The sequence below is a fragment of the Adiantum capillus-veneris genome, chromosome 4 (assembly GCF_014529385.1).
Source record: "Adiantum capillus-veneris isolate H3 chromosome 4, ASM1452938v2, whole genome shotgun sequence".
NCBI lineage: Eukaryota > Viridiplantae > Streptophyta > Polypodiopsida > Polypodiales > Pteridaceae > Adiantum > Adiantum capillus-veneris.
In genome coordinates, this window is record NC_140934.1 from 59889012 (window position 1) to 59896557 (window position 7546).

Here is a 7546-nt window from a genome sequence, read left to right on the forward strand (position 1 = left end):
AAAGGAGGCCAGTTCTACACACATTTCATAGTGTGAAGTTGATGAAACAAGGTGGGTGTGAGGTGGTGAGAGTGAAGCAAGGCGGGAGCTCCAAAAGGGTATAATCCCTTTGTAAACTACTTCTTGTTTTGAAGTACAAAAGCCGTTGAGTGGCTGCTTTCCCGTGGACGTAGCCCACATTGGGTGAACCACATATATTGTGTGTACTCTCTCTCTCTCTCTCTTTTCTCTACTCTATAATCTCTTGTGTGTGTAAATTATCTCTCTCCATTAAGTAATCTACTCAATTATCTACTTAGCTACGTCATATTTCCTAACAAGTATAGCTACACTAGATCAAAAAAATAATAGAGTACAAATATATTTTAAATGGGGTGTCTGGCTAGTTGGGCGCCTATATGCTGAAATAGCCAAACACTCCCCTCTTCCTAGCTCATGTTGTCCCTTGACACAACCATGTGCAATCTGGTATTTAGGTTTGTCTTAAAGGACGGTCTTTAGTTTTGAAATTGTTTTGTAGTTGATGACACTCCCCCTTCCTTGAGTGATTTATATATGTTGTGTTATAGTTGATACGTGAGTTGGGCTTCTATTGTTGAGGCCATTTTGCATTTTGTTGCGCATTCTCCTTTCCATTGCCACTTTTGGAAGTGAAGATGGCTATTGGTGTTGCCTCTTTATTTGCCATGGGATTAAAAAGTAGATTATGAAAGGGGAAAATTGGCAGATGCCATGTGGACTGAAATGGTGGGTATGGAAAGGCCTAAAAGTAAGTGGTCAAACTTGTACTCTTTTATAAATATAAAGAGAAAATATCTTATAAATTCAAAAAACTGAAATTTTCTCTAAATACCTGAGTAAAAACCAATCCTTTCTCTCTCTAGTGGCTGCCAATTTCTCCCCCCCTCTCTCATAAAAGGGGGTCCTTCCAAAAATGTGATGATCATTCCCTCCCTCTCTCTCTACTGTACCATCTCTCACCTTGCTTCACTTCACCTTGCAAGTTGCTTCTCTTTCCTTCCTTTTAGTTTTCCCTCCCAAAAGCTCTGCAGCAAAAGTTTGAACCTCCTTTCCCTCCTCAACCTTACTACATTCTCCTCAAGCTTGCTGTATTCTCCTCAAACTGAAGTTCTCCATTTCTCTAATCAAATGCCTCTGCATGAAGGTTGGTAGTGTCTTGCATGTCAATTGTCCCCTCGAACACACTAAGTAGTTCATGTGCTCAATCTGCAAGTCCTACCTTTTCTTATTGTCTGAGAAGTGCATCAGTAGACGTTGCCATGGGTTCGTTCGCGAAGAAGATACAAAGAGAGCTTAGAGCTAGAGTTTTGTGAATGTGAGAAATGAAGTTTAAAACCTAGAAATTCACTTATATACCCAAAGTCACTTTTTTAAAAGCACTTAAAATTAACCTCAAAATAACATTAAACTATAATTTAAACAAAATCATGTGACAAAGCATTGAAAAACACCAACATTGAAAACATTTGTGTTCCACATCAAAGGAATTGCACGTTTCAATCGAAAACTTGAACAAGTTGAGAATAGACAAGTATGTGCAGAAATGAGATTCAAAACACCGTATGTATTAATGGGAGAAGAATCCCTATCATTTACAAGCTTTTACAAAAATACATCGCCAAAACGGAAGGTTCTCACACGGAAAGCTCTTCTCTTTTCACAAGGAGCGAATAACCTTTTCATTGACTACAAAGAGACATTGCTTGGGCAAGATATGTTTGAGATTAAGATACTCGCAAAGGTGACTGAGGTGCCAGTCATTATTTACTGCAATCTTGTGCATTGCATCATCGCGGAGGCATATTTGTAGGTCAACTGATTCTCTAGCAGCAACATTAGAGTCTAGTGCCTCCCATTCTCCCATCGTTAGATTCCATCTTCTATAAGGAAAGACCATTCGCAAGATTTGCTTCGTAATATGGTATCTGAACACCACATTGTCAGCAACTACAAAGCACTTGATTCATCTCCCTGGTGATTGACCACCTTAGTCTCCCATCCAGCTGCAAGGAATCCGTTTGATCGCACTTCCCCCTTTGCAAGTCCACGTTGTTGGCGTCCTGTGAACACTCTGAAGTCGAAAGACAAACACAAATACATGAAGAGACATAAGCCATGTTACCGTGGCTTTGTGGGAACCATAGGTGCACTTCATTGTCGCTTGCACATCCGCCTTGATTCTCCTTTTGGTTGCTACGATCAAGGCATTGTCTCATTTAGGCCATTCCAGACTCTCCAAGGTTGGCGAGTGAACCGGAGAAAGATTACCATACCCATTTTGCCTAGGTGTGACATAAATATGACTATTAAAAAAAATATCACGTGAGGCAAGCTTAGAGGATGGACAGCCAGCATAGAGCAACTTGCCAAGCTCAGTGTGGATGGCCTCAAAAGTTCCTCTGAAGGACTCTATTGGCTCCCACTCTACAAAATCGGATGGAAAACATTTGCAAACATGAACAAGCAATGAAAATCTTGCAGTCATCAAAAGAAACGTACAAGGAAAAAATACTAAATAAACAACCCTAAAAACTTGAAACAAGAGTAAAATTACAGTTTTTGCAGAAAACCTCTATGGAGCCACTGTTGTCTCTAGCTTCATTTGTGAAGCAACATACACATGTTGTACCTTTGCAAGCCTCTTGCCATCTTGTGTTTTCTTGAACTCCATGATTCTTCCCTTCCAATGGTGTGCTCGAGAAGACATGTGTCTCCTTGAGACCTTATGTCCACCTCTTGAGCTGGGCTGCATTGTCACCCACATAATTTGTTTGAACTCCATCGTCACCCAATATCCACTGTTGACTTGTACATTGCTACATAAAAGGAAGTCAATGGCACTCCTAGGTCGTCAACTACCTGATGATGCCATGGGACTCTTGATGGTACACAAAGACGATTGATGCCACTTACTGCTGTACTGCTCCACCTTCTTGTTGGCTTAATGGGAAAGATAATGTTGCAAATCTTGAGAGGGAAGTAGATCCTCTCTAGAGAGATTAATGGAGAAGGAGCAAGAAACCTGTTAAGGAAAGAAAGAGGGATGATCTAGCAGAAGGATGTGATGGAGATCTTCAGCTCTAGGTAGAAGTGTTTAGTGAGGCTCATGGAGTATCTCTATGCAGCCAACAAAAACTTTCACTTTTGCTTGTTGAGGTTTGTTTATTAAAGGCCTCACGGAACGGGACTACAGGATAGAGGATGAGGATGATATCATAGATTTGGGCATGGGGTGCATAGGCACCCAATTCATTTCTTGGGACATGGTTCTGATGTTACTTGTGCTTGAGGGCATGGATAAGGGAAAATCAAAGAAAAAGGTCAACCAAAAACCACCTATGACCATTATCGAGGAGATTGATAAGCAGACTAAAGGATCTATGGCACTCATACTCTTGCAAGAGCCCAGATCCATTGAGGAGGAAGATCAGATGATAGAGGGAGATGAGGTGCTGGAGGAAGTCCCATGCCTCCAAATTCCCACTTTGCATGCGCAGTGGTGGTGGATGATTGTCACTTTTGTTCCTTGAGGACATTGCCAAAACATAGGGACTCAGAGAAGATGAGTCACTCGACAATGTGACCTTCACGAGAGGTTTATGGCTTCCCAGACGTAGCAGGCATCCATGAACCACAGTAGGTTTCCATACCAACATTTAGTCCCTATTAATCAATATGGGGGCAAACAATTTGCACTTGTGGTTTCCACTTTATTTCCTAATGCATATCAGTATTAAATAACCCATAGTTATTTTCAGAAAGTCTCCCAAAACAAGTCCAAAATTAGCTATTCTTATATTGATTATCAAAATAACAAACGATTAAAAGCATTTTAACTATAAAATGAACTATTCTAAAAAATGCCACATTGTCATCTCTATCGAGACACCAAGGTAGATTTAAGGCTAGGTAAGCACATGGTTTTAGACCTGCAATGCAATATATCAGACATGTATAAAATCAGTGTTTTTATGCACTGCATCATTCCCTTTTTCTATTAAACCATCAGATAGTCTAGCACATTGAGCCAATTATATATAAAAACTTTTAACCAGATATCATTCTAGGTATATCTATGAACCATAGCTCGTTAAAGACAAACAAATTCCCAACAAAGCAAGATTATATAAAGTGACTACCATGTCTCTTTTTTTACCCTTCCTGGCAGTTTTAAGGCTTAGAAAGCAAAAACAACACTCATTCTTTGTATATTGTGTAGCCTAGATAATCAATGAATTCTCCATAGATGTAGGTACATATATACCTAGATTAAACTTGTATGTCAAAAATAAACATACTTGAGCAATACATTATGATTGAATGGTAACGTAAATACATTTGAGAAGAAGCATGTTCTCACCACAGATACGAAGGTCATCTCATGATGCATAATGCTTTTCTTGCACGTGAGGCTCTCACATGAGGAATTCCCCATCCATGAAAACGACTCCCTTATCTGCAGGTCACACATTGGGTATGTATGGGTAGGAGGCACGCATTACTGTGATGATGTTTCTTTTAGTTGTTAAAAATCCCTTTTTATAAATTTTTACATTACCAAAGCACTTCAAACTTTGCAAACATAGAATACAAGCGGTAGCTCTTAATGTGCTATATATAACAACAACTAGAAAAAACTCCAAATTTCTAAGTAGATGCAAAGTTTGCAGAGAACAAATTCACCAGCTTGTATGTAGCTCTAAAGAGGGAGAGGTCATCTAGATTTAAGGTATCTCCATTGCAGGTCCTGCAAATGCGAGTGTGTGTGTGTGTGTGTGTGTGTGTGTGTGTGTGTGTGTGTGTGTGTGTGTGTGTGTGAGAGAGAGAGAGAGAGAGAGAGAGAGAGAGAGAGAGAGAGAGAGAGAGTTCAACCTGCTAAGAGGGAGGCGCACAACCATGTAAATCTAATGGGATGTGTAGCTCATACAAACCCCAACCAAGGCATGCGAGCGAAGAAAGACGGAGAGAACTTATGCCGCAAAGGGAGAGGAGACCGAGTGGGATTATTGAGTATGGAACCCTCAAGAAAGATGCACGAATGAATGAAGAAAGAGATTCAATGGCCAGTTAGGTATTTGTTGAATGCTTTATGAGCAGGGACCGTGTTGACATCTCGATTTGAGATAGAATGAGAGCAAGATACCTAAGTCACATGCTGTTCATTTCAGACCGCCAATATGCATATGGGCATAACATAGCTGAATGGAGCCAAAAAGAATTTTTTATGATCAAGGGTAATGTTCACGATAGTGAACTTATGTGCCTAGCTTGGATGAGCAAAGGGAGTTTCGCGCGTGTACAGAAAGATGTACAGCATAATAAAGCCACATTTTCTAGAGGGACAACAAAATCTCATGCAGATTAAACCTTCTAACTTTGATTAAAAAAGGTTATTAAACCAATTTGAGGCAGTCTGGCAATGTAAACTGAATCTGCTTATTCGACCCATTTTATAGTGGGAAAAACGAGGACAAATGGTGCAATTTAGATACAAAGCAGGGGGGTATTTTCTAATTGCTACAGTCATTTTCCAAGGGGCCAAATTTAGGTGTGATTGATTACTAGTTAGACCTTTTAAAATTTCTAGATGTGGTGTCCCTCAGCTCATTTAAAGGACTGGTAGGTAGCAAGTGCATCATGGAAACACGATTTGTGTTATGTGGCAAGTGCCCATGGATGTGGTGTTTACATTTTAGTACAGACTTTGGTAATTACATATTGAGCAATCAAGAACTAGCACCTTAGATAAGAAAAATTGATCTTAAGAGGGCATATTTTCAAGGAGGGATGGAAGTCATCCATAACAAATGAGATCCTATGTAAGTGTGTGTGTGTGTGTGTGGCCCTCCCCCATCCTAGAGGAGAGATACACTTGGTAGAGGATGGCCCACCAAGTGGACCCCTACCCCACTAGTTGTAACCAACTTGGTTAAAATTTATAAAGCTTTAGAGAAAAGATCGTGTTTCTTGCACATAGAGATTCAATGATTATACATCAACCATATGTTATTTGTCAAAATGAAAATTTTTCGATAAACGGGGTCCTCCTATGAGGAGAATATGGTAAAATGAAATAGACGTACCTAGATTCTCATGCTTCTGGTCCATATATCAAGCCAACAAAAGGTTGCAGGTACACCCTTCTTCGTAGGGTAGAATGTCTCTTGCACTATAAAAATCTCCAAGTGTTTACCTCGTTGTTTTATCGCGTTTTGTAGAGAGAAGGTGCAAACTCAGCTAGAGAAAAAAAAATTATGTTTAAATTATTACCGCCACTGTTTCCGCATTTATTACCGCAATTGCTACCGCGCTTATTTCTGGAAAAAATTTAGTGCCTAAAATTTCAAATTCTGGCTTAAACCTCCCCCCTCCCCCCCCCCCCCCCCCACCCTCCTTCAAATTTTGGTGTTTCCCTCCTCTCAATAAAAATTAAAGAACATTGTATGATATTTTCAAATTTAAAAAAGAAAAGAGAAAGAAAGAGAAAGCGGGATAGAGAGAAAGAGAGAGAGGGGGGGGGGGGGGGGTTAATAAGATTACACTTGGTTACAATTAAAATAATCATTGTCAATTGATTAACATAATTGAGCATGTTCACAAATCTAGAGAGAGGAAGAGGAGGGAGAGAGAGATGAATGGATTACACGATCAAAAAACTTCATAACTGCAAAATGTTTATGAATCATCTTCCAAAAGATCCCTACATGAGGCATCATCCAGTTCTAAGCCCATGGCTCCTAAAACAATAAAGAGAGAAACAAAATTGTTGTTTGTGGATGCATTGGCTTCATCATCTTCGAGTACGTCATCCTCCATCTCATCATCTTCATCATCATGACAATCATCCTCGCTAAGACTTGCCACCACTGGACTTGATTCATCGACCTCCCTCTCCTCTGTCTCCACCTCATCCAAAGTCGGAGGTGGAAGAGGGTCGAAGATGGTGTCCACTTCATTCGTGGAAAAAATAGTTCTCCCCCGCGGTGTTACGGCAATTACGAACCAAAGTTTTGGTTGGTGGTTTGCTGGGATATAGATGACCTATAAAAAAAGAAGCTCAAAGTGAGTAACATTGGTATAATTAACACCACAAGAAAATAAGAATAAAAAAGATACATGTCACTCACCTACTCACAATTGCATGGTAAAACTAAATTGTCATACCACCCTGTGTGATGCACACTAGAGTTCACCATGTAGAGACCATTCTCATGTCGTCTAGACACATTTGCAAACCACTTGCACTCGAAGATGAAGGTATGAAAGGTTCTAAAATTAACCTTTAGTATCCTTTCAATAGTTCCGCAGTACCTAGCTTCATCACCATCTGTGTCAAAGTTACCCATGATGGCACAATCCATGGTGGTTCTACGCTCATCAATGTAGCGCGTACGAAAGTGACGACCCTTTGATCACATAGAGTTAAAGTAAAGGCACTACAAAATAGAAAAATATCTTTTATCAAATACAAATTAAAGATAATTTCAAGAAAAAAAAATACAATATGGTTTAGGTATATGAGTAC